The sequence below is a fragment of the Cucumis melo genome, chromosome 3 (genome assembly GCF_025177605.1).
Source record: "Cucumis melo cultivar AY chromosome 3, USDA_Cmelo_AY_1.0, whole genome shotgun sequence".
Classification (NCBI taxonomy): Eukaryota; Viridiplantae; Streptophyta; class Magnoliopsida; order Cucurbitales; family Cucurbitaceae; genus Cucumis; species Cucumis melo.
In genome coordinates, this window is record NC_066859.1 from 1666640 (window position 1) to 1687631 (window position 20992).

At 31.2% G+C, this 20992-nt stretch overlaps 1 non-coding gene across 1 annotated transcript; it reads left to right on the top strand.

Annotated features, from left to right (window-relative positions):
- Nucleotides 1-18829: 18829 nt before the first annotated feature.
- Nucleotides 18830-18917, top strand: LOC127148739 (small nucleolar RNA R11/Z151). Its single transcript, XR_007819815.1, has one exon. It is a non-coding gene; the product is annotated as a small nucleolar RNA R11/Z151 (small nucleolar RNA).
- Nucleotides 18918-20992: the final 2075 nt, after the last annotated feature.

Here is a 20992-nt window from a genome sequence, read left to right on the forward strand (position 1 = left end):
AAACTCATTATGATCTCTTGTGATTGATAATATTTGTGTTCCTTTATGGTTTATAATTCAGGCATCCTTCTATATAAACTGCTTTATGGATACACACCCTTTAGGGGGAAGACAAGGCAAAAGACCTTTTGCCAACATTCTCCATAAGGATCTTAAATTTCCAAGAAGTATATCGGTAAATACTTTTCAAAGTTATCTGAGCTCATTAAATCTCTTTTTACTCACTATTAAATATATCAATGTTTAGAAAGTCTTTTATATTCTTATGTATATACAAATCTAAGATGTGAGGCCTTTCAAATGTTGTGTTTCAGGCTAGTCTCAATGCAAAGTAGTTAATTTTTAGGTTATTGCATAGAGACCACAAAAATTGATTAGGTTCTCAAGAAGGAGCCAGTGAAATCAAACGACATCCTTTCTTTTGAGGCGGCAATTGGGCGCTCATCCGTTGCATGGTAAACTCAAAACTCAATCTCAAGAGACATCTTAATGGGAAGCTTCATTTCCTAACATATCTGATTGTTTTGCATAATCCTCCCGAGCTCGAAGCGCCTCTTTTCCAAACCACTAATGGCGAAAAAGATGCTTATAAAGCATCAGATTTTGATCCAAAAGAACTTGAACTCAGTGTTTTCTGATCGTAAGTGTGCTTGTTGGTTCTGGCTTGTGTTCACAAAGAAATGGTTCTCTTCAGATAATTCTTTTATGGTTCATTTGTTTTGATCAAAATCACCTTCCTAGTTCGAAGCCTGTGAAATTTTTTAGAATTCAGGGCTTTAAATTTTGTGTTTATTTAAAATCCTGGCCTACCTTAAAAAACTAGTATTTAGTTCTAGTGGTCTGTCTTTATTCGGTTCTTCAACCATTAAAATGATGATTGCACTAGATTTATAGTCAATAGTGACAAGCATGTGGTCATGTTCATGTTTCAGTTTCAATGTGTTGCCATACCATTGTATACTTGGGGAGACATTTTTGTTTTAGTTATTACGAAATGGAGTTTTCTTCTAAGCATTAGTCCATGCCCAGGAATTTATCAACTTAAAACTAAACAATCAGTTTTTTGCCTTGTCTGCCACACGACACAAGAAATATTGTTCACATAGAAACTAGAAAGTTCTTCTCGATTCTCGAGTCAAGTATATAGGGGATTACTAGGTAAAGTTTCCTATTAATACTAAAAATTAATTTCATATATACGTGGATGCACTCTTACAGTAAAACTCATTTATCATGTTCAAAGTGCGATCTTTTGTTCAAAGTTGTTTGCTTAAAAACTCATTTTCCTAGAAAGTTCTTTTGTTCAATGTTGTTTACTTTTTGGTTTGTCTTTTCATTCTTTGTTATCAGACTGATGGTAGCGTTCCAAATATTAGTATTAGGGTTCCAAACATGAGCAGAGTATATTAGTATTAGGGTTCCATACTTTAGGTCCGAGTTTCACCTTTTCTGACTAGATCCAATTTGCTCATTACCAGGGATATAAAGTGGAATACCGAGTTGAAATATATGTCATCTACCTTCTTTTGCCGATATAGAGATGGATAGTGGATTAGTAGGATTTGGACTTTCTTGTTTGAGATACACGATCATTGTTTATGATTTTCTTTGCTAGTGCTTATACTTATTCTTATTCTTATTATTTAGATTTTTAGACTCTATGTTGAAAATTACACTATATCTACATATGGAAATTAATTGGTTTTGTTTTATTTTCTTATGTGTCCACAGCCTCTTAGACCCACAATCAAGGTACACTTTACGAACTGTAAACGACCATGTTTATAAACTCAAAAGATCCAAACGTCTCTTTTTCTTTTTATCGTTTAACTGACTAAATTGTAGGGATGTATATTATTGTTTCTTTGTCTTGTTATTTTTCACTTTTTGTATCTCATGGTGTCTTACAAAGAGAGAAAGATCATATTTAAGATAGTCATATTTAAGATGCGTATATGTAAGGCTTTCCATTTAAATACCCTCTACATTTCCAATACCAAGCTTAGAAGTTATAGAAAAGAATAATTTACTGCCAAGCTTAGAAGTTACTATTGTTGAAGTGAGTATGTGTTGTGTTGTTGAAATGAATGTGTTGTATTGTTGAATCAATTTTGTTTCCTTTTATTTTCTTACTAGGTTTTGCCAAAATCCATTGGAGCAGTGAAGTCATATTTGCGGCAATTTATTGATGTATAGGCATTTTTGTAGGTTTGGTAGGAAAATTTCTGGTTTAAATGTAGTTATTTAAATAGCTTGTTCGTAACAAACCATACACGTACCAACACTTAAAACGATATTATAAAGTGTATGTTTCTTTATATTAAAGCGTCCACCGTTTCTTTCCATACGTGATTGTATTGGTCTGTGTAATGGTATGTGTAATGGCAGGGCAACGTGAAAAACAAGATTCAATAAAAAATAGTGCAAGAAAAACAATGACTAAAAACAAAATTATGACATTTAAATGTAAAAAAAAAAAAAAAAAAAAAACTATCATCGAAAAAGTAATATTGACAGTTAATTAATGTCATGGAAAGTGAAATGATGACAGTTAATAAGTGTCATAAAAGATAAATAATGACATTTAATATCTGTCATACAATATTAACAATGACAGTTATTTGCTTTCATAAAATGTGAACAATGACAGTTATCCGATGTCATAAAATATAAACAATGATAGTTATTAACTGTCATCGAAAATAAATAATGACAATTATACTCTGTCATAAGATATTGAATTCGTGATATTTATTCTATGTCATGAAAAACCACATTTCGTGACAGATTTGGAGAACTGTCATAAAATACTTTCCATGATTGCCGTATTAATGATTGCAAAAAACTGTCACGACAGCTTTTAATGACAGCATTTAACTGTCATTGTAGACCATTTTTCTACTACTGAAACCAAAACTGCAATTCAAATAAAAACAAAGAATATAAACACGTACAAGAAGATACATAATATTATAATAGGTTCCTAATCATAAATATAAACACGTACATAATTTATTAAAGATAAACACGTAAATGCTTCGAATGCTAACTATTATAACTCACCGGTACTGGTTTTGTGGTTTCAGTGAGATTTTTTTTTTTTTCAAGTTCAAGAAACTTGTAAATAGTTTTTGGTAATATGCTATCTTTGGTTTCTATATTGAAGCATGCAACTTGTAAATAGTTTTTGCGATCAATCTACACAAATTTAATCACACGTTTCCAAAGTGTTATTAAGTGGGCTTTAAGGACATAGTGTTATTAAGTGGGCTTTAAGGACATAATATATGTTTTGCGGAAGCTCTTTATGACACGTTTTGCGTTGTTAATTCCCATTTTTCTAGTAGTTCATGGTAAAGATATGGAAGTCGATAAGGTAAGGAGTTGATTTTAATGGATTCTTTTCTTTTCTTTTTCCTTTTTTAGATACTCCTTTGCTTTATAAGCGATTACTTTGTTGGTTTCATATTTCATTTTCTCCAAATTAAATTGATCTGGCCAAGAGAAATTGTAGAAGGACTAGAGGAAATCGTTAAGTTGAAGAAAATATAATTTAAGCTTGGTTTATATTAATTTTAATATATTTTAAAGAATTTTAATGAGTTCATTTTAAAATATATAGCAAATTGAACCAAAATATTTACATAATATATAACAAAATTTTATATTCTATCAAACAATAATAGTTGTTGATAAACATCAATAGAACTTCTATTGATACTGTCTATCAATTTGCTATATTTTGTAAGCTTATCAACTCAAAGGAAAAAGTCCCATTGAAAATTGGTCATATGGGTCCCTCAAGAAACTCGATGCTTTAGTATTATGAATCATATATGTAGGTTTAAGTATTATCACTGTGTCATACAAAACTAGATATGATGGGTGTTAAGGGGGTGTCCACCTAGTGGTGATGTTTGGGCGCACCTATTGATTCATTGTATTTTTTTTTTTTTTAAAGCTAGATATATATGATAGAGTTAGATGATATAATATTTAATTCATATTTACCCATCACCTTATACTTTTAGATCAGTCGGTGATTTGAGATGATATTAGAAACAACATTGTTGTTTTATCCCCAATTACTATTCATTATTACTTATTAAGCCGTCATTATTCAGTTCTACAAATGAGTAAAAGTGTGGAGCGATAATATTTCAAACCCACGCTAAGAGACTTAAGAAGTAGAAAAAATATTAAAAATAAAAAAACAAAGACCATAAAAAAGTAGAAATATAGTATAAACTGAAATATCCCCTACTGCATTCTTGAAGAGAGGTTTTCTATATTTATTGATGGATATATATAAGAGATGAAAATGATGCATAAGAAAGCACCATTTTCATTATACATAGCATGATTTCTTGGTTTTTAGATGTTGATTTCTTCAACATACTCGAAAGAGACAAGGTATGGAATGCCGAGGAGTGGACAATTGACTTTAACCACAGCCAACTTACTAACATAAACATCACCAACCCTGACCTTTATCTTCAACTTAAGGATATATATTTTGCCACCTAGCCCACCCTCACACACAACATCCACAACACCTTCAATTTCGGCATCAATTCTAAGTACAAGCCGAATATGATTAAGCACAAGCGGATCAATAATTACGTCAACAATTAGTTTCTGCACTGAAGCTTAGCTTCAATTTGAAGTCCACCAATAATCCCCAATCCAAGAGTCATCTTTCAAGTTATAAACTAATTTGATGATATATTTTATATATATTGGATATCTATATAATTCCTCTCACAATTAAGCTTGGATCATCTTTACTTAACTCTTCACTCCTCTTTACATACAATACATATCACTTACCTTCCTCTCCTCCAAATATTTACTATTAGAAAGTATACTTCTTTTTGTTTAATAGATAAATTTGAATCCGATTCACTTATTTAATTTAAGAAAAATAGAATACACTCACCTTTTTTACTAAAAGTCTATAGAATATTATATGTAAAATTGAGTTGCTTCAAAACTCTCATTCTTCTTCTTCTTCTTCTTCTTCTTTTTTTTTTTCCTTCTTTTTTGTAGTAGAGATGTAAAAAGATGTGATTAACTTTTCAGAATAATCTATATAATTAATAATATATAGATTATATTAATTCGTGTGAAATACAATAAATAGTGTAACAAAAGAGGAAAAATATATTTTTGTTTTTCTCTTTTGTTCTTATATTTTTATTAAATGTCTATTACTTTATCTACTCTTCGAATATAAATGTTCATTGAAAGATGTTACGATAATAATGTGTAGTTTTTGTGACAATGTACTAGACATGACTTTGGGTGTAGATGGTTACACACTAAACTAGTGCATCTATTTGAATGGATGTGATCATTCATTTATAGAAATGAGGTTTTTGAGTTTGGGTTAGAAACAAACAAACAAAAGTGATTCCTCGAATTTTCACCATACAAATATAAATTATATTTGTAAAATTAAAGTTTAATTTTAAGTTCAAATTGAGTATAAAATTTATGACAATGGAATGTTCTTAAAGTGTAGGGGGTGTTACACATATCCGAGCCAATGCATCCCTTGTCAATTTTTAAAAAGTTAATGCTCATATATTATTATAATTTTATAAAATAAACTTATAGTTACTTATAAAGTATACAAAGAGTAGTAAAAACCATTTTGGTATCTTATTATAGTAGTAAAGTTAGATGGATCAAGAGGCATGTATCAAACATGTCCATTAATAGACATAGATCTTTTTAGAACTTTCATCATCTTATTTCAAGATTTATTTTATTTTATTTTATTTTTTTTTTTCTTAATCTTGTCTACGAGCTTTGAGCTTTCTTTAATTTAAGTTTTCTTTCTTTTAAGTTGATATATAGCTTTTTGCGTTGATAGAAAAATCATGGTCAAAAACAAAAACTCTTGTGTAGTGATAATTAGAGATTTCGAACCATAAAACATCTTACTTCTCAACACATATATATGTTAGTTGAGTGATAAGCTTTTATTAAAAAACAAACTATATATGATCAATTTGTCTTTTGTTTTTCTAATTTCTCTTAGTCAGAGAAAATCTGTGATAATGTGTCATATGTATGATATTTAAAAATAATATAATCATTATTATGATTTCAATTTTTAATGTTTAAGTTTAATGTATAACTGTTGCCCTCCCAAATTAAAACACATATACACTTTATTTCTTTCAAGATTCATATAGTTTTTTTTTTTTGTTTTTTCATAAGATTTACATTCCCAGTGTTGGAATAATATGGTAAGAAAATTTGTTAAAGAAAGAAAACTGAAAAAAAGTGGTGGTTCTCCCAATATGAAAAATATATGAACTAAAATAAAATTTTAAAAAACAAAGGTTGGAAATTCTTTATAAATAACCGAGAAATAAATATTCTGATTTTTTTTATTTTTATATACGTATACAATTTCAAATTATAATAAATATAAAAAATAAAAATTATTGTATAAATATGATAAAACTATACTAAAAATATTTACAAACATAGTAAAATTTTACGGACATTTATAGACTTAATATCAATTTTTATCAATATCACTAATAGATACTGATAAAAGTCTATCAGTGTATGTTACTATCTATCATTTGTGGTATTTGAGATTTTCTTATTTTTTTGTAAATATTTTTCGTTTATTTTGTTATATTTGAAAAATGTCCCAACAAAAAGATTATAATTAAACAAAAACTCGTTGTTAGTTTAGTTTTGTGTTAATTTAAAAATATTACTTATTGTTTAATTATTAATTACTAATTTAAATTATATAGTAATTAAGAATATTTCAAATTATAAGTAGATGGTAAAAAAAAAAAAAAACAACAACATTTTCATATAGAAAAAAAAAAAAAGTTGAAACTATTTATAAAATATAATAAAATCTATCTATAGTATGTTAAAATTTTATTTTTACTATATTTGATAAATAGTTTCATATTCATGATCAAAGAAACGAAGAAGGGTTAAAAATGTGGTTATTAACTCCACATAAGTTTAATTTAGGTTGATATATATCTCCTAATAACTAATTTTACCTATGATTGAAAAGATTGGCTAAATAGAAAATTTTTTTATTCTTAAATAAATGTTGCAGCAAACTTTTATTCGAGCAAAAGTTTTTTTTTTTTTTTTTTTTTGTAATTTTAAATGGCAAATGTTATCTTTAAATACTTTGACTTCGAATCATGATCCCTCGTACGTCTAATTTAATTAGATGTTTGATGTGACATAATTAATTTGAAGTTGCAGATTGAAAACCCATACATAATTACAACTTAATTAATTAAATTTTATGAGGCTAAAAAATGAATATATCATACAAGTTAAAATTGAAGATGATACTAAAAATGGTCATTCAACTGCGATAAACATGACCCTTCCTAATTCGGTAATTAAGTTATAGAAATGTGAAAGTGCGCTCTGATATAATTAAAAAAATCGTAGATTTTATACCTTTATGAATGACGAATCATTGATCATAAAAACGCTTGTGGATCATCTTTATCAAAGTCTAACTATGTCTCCCCAACTTCTACGCTTATGTATTAGTGTAGTTTTGTTATCCATGCCTGGATCGTTACATCTCTAAGTACATTTTAGAGTTTTTGGATAATTGTAAAAAAATAGTAAAATTTGATAAAATATTTACGTTTTGTAGCAAATTGTTTGTGGTAGAATTTTGTCCTTAGAGTATATTTTTGTTATGAAGAGTGAATATTTGGTTTGTTGTTATTATTCTCCTATAATGTAACCCCTTTTTTCTTTTCCTTCTTACTTTTTTTTTTTTTTTTTTGGTGTATTTCTATACATTTTATACTTTCTTTTTATCCTTTTTACACATATTCAGAGGTCTACTTTAAAAAAGATCATCAAACAACATGTAAATATATTTTGTAACCGAGAATTGTTAAGGATAGGAAGAAAAAAAACTATTTACAAAATATAGCTAAATTTATCCAATTTTCTATAGATTTTATATATATACTTTTTTATAATAATTAGCATATTTTATAAATATTTTCTAGGAAAATTTTCATAAACGTAACAAATCGACAAAATATTAACGGCCCATGTAACAAAATGAAAAAACCCATGAAAGTATCCACTTTTTTAAAAAATATTCTAGGTTTGCCCGTCCTTTTCATTGTCTTTCTTCTCTTCCTCCTCTGCGATTTGTTTTTCTTTCCATCGTCTTTCTTCTCTCCTTCTTCTTCGTTTTTTTCCAAACTGTTTTTGGCTTAAGATCGTGTATCAAATATAAAAGATCTATTTTTTCTTTTTCAAATTATTATTTGTTGTTCAAGATTGAGTACTAAATATAAAATATCTTAAAAAAACGTTTGTTTAGATTTGGGTAGCCACCCAAATCCTACCAAAATCAATCTAATGATCGTATACAAAAATAGTAAAATATAAATGATCGTATACCAAAGAATCTTAAAAAAAATCGTTTATATTTAGGTAGCCAAATCTAAACGATCGTCTGGGTTTAATGTCCCAATCCAAAATGCTAGAATTCCATACATCTTTAAAAGAATCAGATCGAATAGTAGATAAAGCAAATAATCTAGATTTGTATGAAAACAAAGTACTGACCTCACACCAATTTCCTTTCCAAAAAGAAATATTTTCACCATTGTTGATAGACCATTTAATTTGGGCATGGAACCAATTGACACCTTTGATAATACTTCTCCTTGCGGCTTTCATAGAACTGTATTTCCCAGTAGTAGGCAATGTTAAAGTATATATCAACACTAACTAGAATCTTCTAGAGATATTAAATGTGCAGATTAAAATTCTAGAATTATGTAAACTAAAGAAGAAACCTAGAAATATCTTAGATTTTTTAGGATAAAGAAATCTGGAGAATTCTTTTAGATAAGGATAAGAGAGAAAATAAGTACCTAGAATAGGTAGAACTCTAGAGATCTCTTTTTGGCTTGGGCTCCAAGGAATTCATGCCTATAAATAGAGGTGTGATCCTCATTTGTGGACCAAGCAAATCAAAGCAAGTAAGCAAAGTAAGGAAGAGAGAAAGAGTTAGTAAGAAACTTTGAGTGAAAGTGAGTGAATGCTATCGCTAAAGGTGTCTATCATTTGTAAATTGTCTTAATAAAACTTTCTTTCTTCCAAGTGATTGTCTCTTTATTTAGTTCCAATTTCTTCAACAAGTAGTATCATAGCAAGGTTAGCTTAGCCTGCAGTGTTGAAGCTCTTGCATATCAAGTACAGTCTGGAACTGTGAAGCTTGTTGTCTGGGACACAACTGATCGTGGAGCATTCACCATTACATGATGATGGGAGACCTTTAAGTTGTTGGAGGAATCAAGAAGCTTAACACTTAGAATTACAAAACATGGTCAACATGCATGAAGTCATATCTCCAAGGCCAAGACATGTGGGATGTTGTAGGAGGCACTGAAGTTAATCCACCAGAGGATGTTGCTGCTTTGAAGAAATGGAATATCAAGGCAGGTAAGCCTATGTTTGCAATTAAAACTACAATTGATGAAGAAATGTTGGAGCATATTAGTATTATGGAGAAACCAAAGAAAGCATGGGACACGTTCGCCTCACTCTTTTCAAAGAAGAATGATGCAAGGTTACAATTTTTAGAGAACGAGCTCCTCTCAATTACTTAAAGGGAGATGACTATCAACAAATATTTCACCAAGGTAAAATCTTTATGCCGTGAAATCTCTGAATTAGATCCTACTTCAACCATTTCAGAATCAAGAATGAGAAGAATTATTATTCATGGTCTTAAATCAGAATATAGAAGTTTTATTGCTGCTATTCAAGGTTGGGCGTGTAACGACCCAACTCTTTATACTAAGCTGAGGTCATTACTAAAAAGAAACAATGCAAGAGACACTTTTTTTTTTAGGAAGGAGGAAAACTACATTTTCATTAAAAATAGAATGCTGAAATACTGATACATAAACGCGGAAGAAAAACTGAGTCCTCATATGGCATGTCACGGATCCTTTTCTGTCACTCGCCAGCTTTCCTATACCTTTACCTTTACCTGAAATATAAAACATAGAAAGAGTGAGTATAAATATATACACAGTAAGGGACCTATCACTAGTCCCGCTAGGTGTCTGTCAACTTCCCAGAGTCCTGAAAAGTGGTACCCAAAAGCTGGCACGTTCCCGAACACGTGCAACATGTGATCCCGGAGAAACATTACTGGTCTTCGATGATCCCAAAGGAACACCTAGGACAAACTGGTCTGTAGTGTACCCAGAGGAAACACTAAGACAATCGGGCTGCGAGCGATCCCATCGAATCACTCAAATCATGTCTTTGTGAATGCCAGACTGGCAATCCCGTCGGACTACGCAGTCCTAAAAAGGTGATGATCCCGAAGGACACCCATGCCGGTACGACTTTAATAGACAAAGTTAACAGAACACCCTATCGATAGCATGTAGCATAACATAACATCATAACATGGCATGAGTATTAATCTTAACATCCTTAATCATGTGATTAATATATCATGCATTAACATCAACAACAACAGTCATTATCATAATATCAGTCATCATCATCAATCAATATAATGAGTTATGCATTTTAGCTACCATCAATGCATAATCATAATTACATGTAGTCTCTTAAATTCAGTTCGAAGGTCTAGTAGGAGAATTTCTTACTTGGAGATTTTAGCCAAACAAAGTACTCCTTAGCTGACAGTAAAAATTCTCCAATTAACTTGATCCTAATCATAAAAGGAAAACTCAGTATCTTAATTAATGAAATTAGCAATTGGCTAACATCCAAAAATTCTCCTAAAATAATTAACTTTCTAAAAAATTTGGGTTGAAACCAATTCAAACCTTGATTGGAAAAAATCCAAGATTTAAATCTTAAAAACTTAGCCAATTGAACCTTTAAAGAAACCCCAAATAGATCCAAAATTAAATTAATAAAATATTAATTTAATTTCATTAGCTTACCAGGGTTACTCAAATGGAGGTTGAAAAATCCCCTTATCCTGGATGGGAAAAATTCATCACTTTAAATCCTCAAGCTTCCAAAAAGACCAATCTTAATTACAACTGGTAAGGCGGCGACTGCAGAGGGTTATCTTAGAGAAGAAGATGAAGAATCTTTTTCTTTTTCCTTTACTTTCTAACTTAAGCATTCCAATGTTATTTATAGATCCAAATAATAACAATAATATTTATTATTATTATTTTCTTTTCCTTTTAGGATATATATATATATATATATATATATATCAAAAAATATACATATATCTTTATTCCCATTATCTTTCCTAAATAAATGCCTTAAATGCACAAAATCTTAAGCATTTATAATCATTAATAATAATAATAATACTTCTTTATTATTATTATTTTTCTCTCACCAAAATCTACAATAAACATATATATATTTATTTAAACCATAATAAATATATATCTTTTCTTGTCCAATCAAATCAACCATCTCTCTTCTCATGGATTATCTTCTTTTCCAAATAAATATAATTATATCCCATAATATAATTAACTACACTTTTCCAAATTATTAATTAAATATATATATATACTCAATTAAATCCAATTTCACCCAAAACTAACTTTTCCCTCCAAAAATCTCAAATTAACTTAAAATCTCGATTAATTTAATCAATCGAATCTTTTCCAATAAATCATTTATAACTTCCAACATAAATTATCTTAACCCAACCATAACAACTTCACTCCAGAATCAAGATTTATCTTTGTGCATAATAATTAATTATCTTTCACAATAATTAATTATTGTTTATTTTTTTTCAAAATAATTAATTATCTTCTACAATAATTAATTATTATTTATCTTTATCTAAAATAATTAATTATCTTCCACAAAAATTAATCATTATTTATCTTTCTCCAAAATAATTATCATTTTACAAATACTTTACTTTTTCTCCCTTACTAAGTATTCTTTCTCCAAAATACAATTACCTTTTCCTTAAATAATTATATTTCAACAAATATAATTATCTTTTCTTTTAACGTAATAATTATATATATATTTCCACATATACATATAATTATTAAATCTCCAACAAACTTTCCACTCTACAATTTAATTAAATAACATCCATAATTATTTAATTTAAATTCAACTTCAACAACACTAAAAATCTACAACTGTACTTAATCCTCTTAACCTACTATTTAATCAAAATCTCAACAAACACCACATGTCAAAACCTCTAATTAATTAAATATTCATCCAAGAAATATTTAAGTAATTTCAATTCCCACATAAACAAATAATTCTCATTAAATGAATTAAAAATAACGCCCAATAAATTAAATCTAATTAAACAAAATTAAGATAATTAACTCCAAATTTATCTTAATTTTTTGGGCGTTACAATCTTCCCTCCTTTATGAAACTTTCGTCCTTGAAAGTTTTAATCTTTGAACAACTTGGGATACTTGGCTCTCATGTCTTAGTTAATAACAATTTCTACCAAACTCCAAAATCTTTAATTAAATATACACACCCATGTATATATATTTAATTTGTATATATATTTAATTAATCCAACACAAAACACCAAATACATTCCTTAACTTCGAAGTCCACTTAATGTAATATCCATAATAAGTTTCTTAAATTTATGGGGTGTTACAGGGCGGTCCAACCTTCTTTGATTGACCTAGAAAGTATGCTTGCCAGTCAAGAAACAATAGTTAAGCAAATATCGGAGGTCACAATAAAGAGCAATAATGACGAAGCACTTTTTAGTGGCCAAAGGAGAGGTCATTCAAAATTTTAAAAGAAAGTATGGTCAAAAGGAGTTGAAGAGACTCCAAAAGGTTCTCAAGTAGGCGGAGCTAGTAAAAATGATCGTCTACACGGTCAATAAAAGAAGGGTGAATGTTACAACTGCGGAAAGATAGGCCACTATGCGAGAGAATGTCGCCGCAAGAAGAAGATAGCAGAAAGCAATACAGTCACCTCCCAAGCCGAGAGCATTAGTGAAGAAGAATATTGGAATATAGAAGCATGTTGTGCAACCACAGATCCCAACCCCCAGTTGATATCCAATGTGGTGGAAAATGAAGTGTTAGCTTTCCATGCAGAAGAGGTAAATTATGAAAATGATAGGATTGTTGATTCGGGATGTTCTAACCATATGACAAAAGATAAGTGAAAGCTACAAAACACAATAGAGTACAAAGGAAGTCGAGTTGTTGTAACTACAAAGAACTCGAAGTTGCCAATAGCTCATGTTGGCAAAATTATGATAGTGCCTCGTTCTAATTCCAATCAAGTGGAATTAGATAATGTATTTCATGTGCCTGGAATGAAGAAGAATTTGGTGTCAGTATCTCAATTGACTTCAACAGGAAACTTCGTCGTATTTGGACCTGACGATGTTAAGGTGTATCATAATCTTAAAGTAAGTGGTACACCGTTGATGTAAGGACGAAGGATGGACTCCATCTACGTTATGTCAGTAGAGACCACCTACGTGAACAAGATGCGAAAGAATGAAACAGTAGATTTGTGGCATGCAAGACTTGGTCATGTTAGCTACAGCAAATTAAAGACAATAATAAATAAGTCCATGTTGAAGGGGTTGCCACAACTCGATATTAGAGAAGACATGGTACGTGCTAGTTGCCAGTATGGGAAAGCACATCAACTACCATTCAAGGAGTCAAAATTCAGAGCAAAACAACCATTGGAGTTGGTACATTTAGATGTATTAGGTCCTGTCAAGTAATGTTCAATCAGTGGAATGCGTTACATGGTGACCTTTATTGATGACTTTTCCAGGTATGTTTGGGTGTTCTTTATGAAAGAAAAGTCCGAAACAATTACAGAATTTAAAGAATTTAAAGAACAAGTTGAAAATTAGTTAGGAAAGAGAATTCAATGTTTACGTTCAGATAATGGCGGAGAATATATCTCTAATGAATTCTCTCAATACTTGCAAAAGTATAAGATATATCATCAGTTAACGTATCCAAACATTCCACAACAAAATGGAGTGGCAGAAAGAAAAAATAGACATCTTGCAGAAGTATGTCGTAGCATGTTACATGCAAATAATGTTCCAAGAAGATTTTGGACTTAGTGTATGAGAACAGCGACCCATGTGGTTATCTGGCTTCCTCAACAAAGGCTTGAATTCAAATCACCTTATGAAAAGTTGTTGAATATCAAGCCAAAAGTTGGACACTTCCGAGTCTTTGGTTGTGTATGCTATGTATTCATACCAGATCATTTGAGAAGCAAGTTTGAGAAGAAAGCAATCAGATGCATCTTTGTTGGATATGACAACCAAAGAAAAGGGTAGAGGTGCGTTGATCCTATTAGTGGACGATGCTACACATCTAGAAATGTTATATTTGATGAAGCATCATTGTGGTGGGCACCCGAATCAGAAAAGTCAACCAAGGATGAGAAGTCTTTCAAAGAAGGATAAAAAGAAGAGATAAGTCAGGTACAACAGGCTCTAACAGAAGATGAAGAAGAAAAAGACGAAGATGAAGAAGAACAGATAAGAACACAAAGTCCTTAACAAAGTGGAATACATAATCAAGAACCAAAATTATCAAGTGACTGCAAGCCAATATCCACACCAATGGAGGTTAACAAAAAGTCTTGCATGCATGAAGGCAAAGATCTTGCAGATCTAACAATGTACCGTCAGTTGGTAGGTAGTTTGATCTACCTTACCTTAACAAGACCTGATATTTCATACCCTACCGGAGTTGTAAGTCGTTATATGCAAAAAATGAAGAAGCCTCATCTTGAAGCAGTTCGGAGAATTTTAAGATATCTCAGAGGAACAACTGCATATGGCCTTTTATGTAAGAAAGAGTAGGATTGCAAGTTAGAACGCTTCTTTGATGCTGATTATGTAGGAGATCATGATACACGACGATCAACTACTGGGTACTTGTTTAAACTTGGTTGTGGAGCAGTTTCTTGGTGTATCAAGAGACAACCAACAGTTGCCTTATCTACCACAGAGGCAGAGTATAGAGCAGCAGTCATGGCAGCACAAGAGAATATGTGGATAAAGCAACTAATGAAGGATTTGCGCCAAGAGATTAATCATGCAACAACTTTATACTGTGACAACCTATCTGTAGTTCGCTTAGCTGAGAATCCAATCTTCCATGTAAGAACCAAGCATGTGGAGGTACATTATCACTTTATAAGGGAAAAGGTACTTCAAGAGGAAATTGAAATGAAGTCAATAAAGACTGAAGATCAAATTGCAGTTATTTTCACAAAAGGTCTACTTGCAACCAAGCATATGAAGTTTCTGCTGTAAGTTGGGATGATTGAAAGACCAAGGATAGTTAGTGTTAAGGAGGAGTGTTAAAGTATATAGCAACACTAACTAGAATCTTCTAGAGATATTAAATGAGTAGATTAAAATTCTAAAATTATGTAAACTAAAGAAGAAACCTAGAAATATCTTAGATGTTTTTGGATAAAGAATTCTTTTAGATGATGATAAGAGAGAAATATCTAGAATAGGTAGAACTCTAGAAATCTCTTTTTGGCTTGGGCTCCAAGGAATTCATGCCTATAAATAGAGGAGTGATCCTCATCTGTGGACCAAGCACAATCAAAGCAAGTAAGCAAAGTGAGGAAAAGAGAAAGAGTTAGTAAGAAACTTTGAGTGAAAGTGAGTGAGTGTTATCTCTAAAGGTGTCCATCATTTGTAAATGGTCTTAATAAAACTTTCTTTCTTCCAAGTGAGTGTCTCTTTATTTAGTTCCAATTTCTTCAACAGGCAATTCACCAATGTATGACTAATAGTATTTTGCAAGGATGATTTTCTTCTAAGGGGATCAATTTCAGTATGAAATTTCCAAAGCCATTTACATAAAAAGGAGAAATTGGTATTATAAAGTTTGTGTATGCCCAATCCTCCAATATCAATAGGAAGGGTGACTTCAGACAATCAGAGAAGGTGAGTGAGCTTTGACTTGTTATATTATTATAATAATTTGTGAAAAAATTCACAATCCAAGAGATATGTTGGGGTAGGCATCAAGCCATCTCAACTAGAGTCGTTGACACTTCACTACTATAAAACTGGATTTACTTGACGCTTTTACAACTGATATACTTGACAGTTTTAAGAAAAACTGTCAAATAACATAAAAGAGCATCAAGAATAAAAAAAATTGAAAAATTCAAATTTTTTGTCTTTTTGTTTTGAATACTTGACAGGTTAAAATTGTCAAGATTATTTTTAATTACTTGACATTTAAAAAATTGTCAAGTAATATATATTTTTTTCAATTAAAATTTTTCCTCTTCTAATTTTTACTTTCCCAACCTTTTTCCCCAAAATTTTGTAAAAGGAATTAACCTAACTTTTCCCCCCTCCCAATTTCTCTATCTCCCTCACGCAAGGCTCCCCCAAAGCTACTGCCACTGCTTGCCATCCGCCACTCGTCTGTCGCTGCTCCTCTAAAGGTTTCTCTACAGCCCCACGTACAACACAACCCGCCGAGCACTGAAGGTTTGTCTGTCGCCCTACAATGCAACCTGCTCGTCTGCTGCCGCTGAGCTGAAGGTTCGTCTATCGCCCACGTACAATGCAACCCGTCAAGCGTTGAAGCTTCGTCTGCCGCCTCACGAACAACCCAACCCGCCGCCACTACACGCTTCTTCTTTCTCAACCCACCGCCGCTACACGCTTCGTCTTTCGCAACACGCCGCCGCTGCAACGCAAAACCGCTGCCGTCCCCTGTTGTCCTCCTATTTTCCTCCTAATTTTATCGGTAATTCATTGTAATTAGATGATTTGTTTTGATGTCAATTTTTTTTTCATTTTTTATTTAGTTTCATGGTAATTTCTGCATCTATTTATTATTTGTTTTCGATTTTGTTTGGTGTTGGAGATTGAAGGGATATAAAGTTTCTTGATGTTGGAGATTTAGTGTTCACTTTAGCCCACTGTGTGTATTGGCCAATACGGCTTTGTTATTGTATTATTTTCAATTTAGTTTATAGGGGAAATCATGGACCACCAAGCTTTTCTATTTGGGAGATCATTGAAGTTATCTTATAGGGGAAATCATGGACCACCAAGCTTTTCTATTTGGGAGGATATTGAAGTTATCTTATATGAAGTACTCACTAGAAACGTTTAGAAATTGTTTTGGATGTACTTTATTGTTGATTTCATCCACTTAAAAAACCTAAAAAAACAATCAAAATAAGCACTTATAGTATGTATTTTGATATTCCTTTATGAAGAAGGTAGAGTATCTATTTAGATTTTGTTTTAATAATTGCATTTGTTTGCATGCAAGTTCTTGTTCGTGGTAATTTTCATATTTCATATATAGAGATCATATTAGACTTATGAGACAATTCCTAAATATATTGATAACAATAAATATAATATTGTATTTTGATTGTTGGATTTTAATTTTTGAACTTAATCTCCTAAATTGTACTTTCACCCCTAAATTTGTATTATTTTTGTTTGTATTAATGGTATCAATAATGTTATAAATTTGGTTATAGCCTATAGTAACTTGTATTCTTTTTGTTAGTAGGAGTTGCTAAAATCTTGTATTCACTACTAGAAAACTGACAATACTTGACGCTTGTATAATTGATATACTTACAAAAACTGTCAAGTAACATAAGAAAGCATCAAGAATAAGAAAGATTGAAAAAACCCATAGTTTTTATTTTTTTGTTTTAAATAATTGACAGGTTAAAAGCGTCAAAAATAATTTTAATTACTTGACATCTAAAAAATGTCAAGTAACATATATTTTTAACTCATTCAATTAAAATTTTCCCTCTTTTAATTGAACTTTCCCAAATTTCCTTTTCCCCCAAATTTTCTTAAAAACCCTAACTCTCCTCATATTTCTCTTCGACGAAACAACAATACCAAGCTGTCGTTTCCAATCCCATATTTCTGCCCATATTTTCGATCAATTGGCAGCATTTCCAGTCAATCTCTGCAACATCCGCCACAAGTTCGTCTGCCATCAATTTTCGCCATCGCCACAAGATATCACACGTTTCCACCGTCTCTTCCACTTCCAGTTCGCCACAAGTTTGTCATCCCATTTTCGATCAATCTGCTCAAGCCGCTGTCGTCTACTCGCAACATCCACCACCAGTTCGATCAATCTTCTCGGCAGATGTTCTTCTTGCCGGATGACCACCTCGTACGCATCACACAGACGACCATCTGGTACGTTCTTCGGCCACGCATCTGAGATGACCACCTCGTACATTCTTTGGCCGATTATCATAGATGTACCAGACGTACATTCCTCGGCCGCGCATCACACAAATCGCCACACATTCCTCAGCCGCACATCATAGAGACTCCTCAAGGTATGTTAAGCTTTGATCAGTCTGTAATTTCGTTGTTACGTTTTGTTTGATTTACTAATTTTCGATGGTGTGGATTTATTTCCAAGAGTATATTATCAAGGGTCACCAGTAATGGCACCACCGCATTACGCCGCCCCATCGCCAAAATGACAGTAAAGTTTCTTGGAGGGATGGTATGCCAAAAAGCTTCTTCTTTCTCCCTCTTTGATTAATTGTTTTGGTTTTGCTTGCATATACCAAAACTGAAGGCTTAAACTATGAATGTTAGGATGGTCTAAAGAAAAAGCATATCGAAGTGATGAGATTGCTTAAAGTTTGAAATACATCTTTCATGCTGATATAATTATGTCTTAAAAACTTATTTCATTTTTTACTTGCTTTCTGTTATCTGCGGGGTTTACTAAATTATCTTCACATCTTTCCAATTTTTAGATTGTGTATTTGATTCTATGGGCTTATGATGATATTTCTAATAATCTTATCCAATTTTAGTGAGATTTTTTTTATCAATGATCTAAATGTTACACACACTAATGCCTATTTTTAACTTAGTATATTAGACTTGTTATAATGTAGTTTAGTTTGGTAATTGGCAATAATGTAATACATTTTCCTCTGTTTATGACATCTAATTTAGGTGGAGATGAAGCTAGGATAACAGAAGACTTTAATGTGTTATGGGCAGTGGACGTAAGTTTTAATTAAGTTATGTCGTGAGCCTAAGATATTAAGTTAGCTTCAATCTTATGAATTATACCTGGACAAAGAACTGTAAGATATTAATTTATTGGTTATCACTCTAATTATTTTCTTATTTGATGCAATTAGCATACATTGTTACTTAATCCTTTTGATATTTCTCGCTATGCCATTGTTCAATACTTTAGTTAGCAAGTTGGTTTATGAAGATTGTAGCTTAGACATGTATATTTTGTTTATATTAAACAAGAAAAGGTTCATCTTGTAGCTTAGACATGTATATGGTTCATTGATATATATATGTAATTTCTTTGATGAAAAGTTTGAGTTTTTTTAATTGATGTGTATTAATATTGTTGGACTTGAAAATAGGTGAACGATAAAATATATGGATATTTTAAAATATAAATTTTTTCTTTGAACAAACCTTATATACTTGATACCTATAAACTGTCAAGTATAATTTCACTTGACGTGTAAAATCTGTCAAAAATAAAACCCTCTTATTCTTGACACTGGATTAGTTGACGTATAAAAACTGTCAAGTATAATTATATACTTAACGCTTTTTCAATGTCAAGTATAATTATACTTGACACTTATAAACTGTCAAGTAAACCTCTCTAATTCTTGACACTGGATTAGTTGACACATTGAAAAGCGTCAAGTAAACCAATACTTGACAGTTAAAAAGCGTCATATAAACCCAATTTTGTAGTAGTGATTTCTTGTATTCTTTCATATGAATTTCTTGTATTCTTTCATATATTATAATTCAAATTGATAACCATTACTCAATAAATTCTCTTAGGACTTACACTTATGGATAGATCATGGATGCACAAGAGTAGGTTATCCAAAGATTATGAATTGGGTGTAGAAAACTTCATAAGTTTTGGATTTTCTAATACAAAAGATGCCTCTATTCGTTGTCCTTATTTGAAATGTGGGAATTGTGAAAAGCAAAGTCGTACTACTATTAGAGATCACTTATATGTCAATGGAATAGATGAAAGTTATAAAGTTTGGTTTTGGCATGGTGAACAACTACCTGAGTCATTCTTATACGAGGAATCTTCTAAGTTTGACACTTATATGTACGAAGAGAATGATGTTGGAAGTATAAATGAAATGATTGAAGTTGCTCATGAGGAGTATTCAAAAGATCCAAATGAATTTGCGAAATTGCTTAATGATGCCGAAAAACCACTATATGAAGGATGCAAAAAATTCACCAAGCTGTCCACATTAGTGAAGTTGTATAATTTAAGAGTTAGGTATGGATGGAGTGATATTAGCTTTTCAGAACTATTGAAAACTTTAAAGGAAATTTTGCCTACTTCTAATGAGATCCCAACATCCATGTATGAAGCGAAGAAAACTTTAGGTGCATTAGAAATGAGTTATGAAAAGATTCATGCATGCCCTAATGAATGTTGTTTGTATAGAAAAGAACATGCTAATGCAACTGAATGTCCTAAATGTGGTGAATCAAGGTGGAAGTATGCTAATAATAACGGAGGGAAAAAACAGATTCCACCGATTCCACATTTCAAAAGATTGTTTCGAAGTATTGACAATGCTAAAAATTTGATTTGACATTCTAATGAACGAGTAATTGATGGAAAATTACGACATCCTGCAGACTCTCCAGCTGGGAAATTAATAGATTTGAAGTGGCCAGACTTTGGTTCTGAACCTAGAAATATTCGTTTAGCATTGTCAGTAGATGGAATCAACCCACACGGTGAAATGAGTTCTAAATATAGTTGTTGGCCCGTAGTGATAGTTATTTACAATCTTCCACCATGGTTATGCATGAAAAGAAAGTTAGTGAAGAAATTGAGAAGCTTATCGAAGAGAATGAAAATCTTCGGTTGAGAGTTCAAGAATTAGAGAATATTCACATATCTAC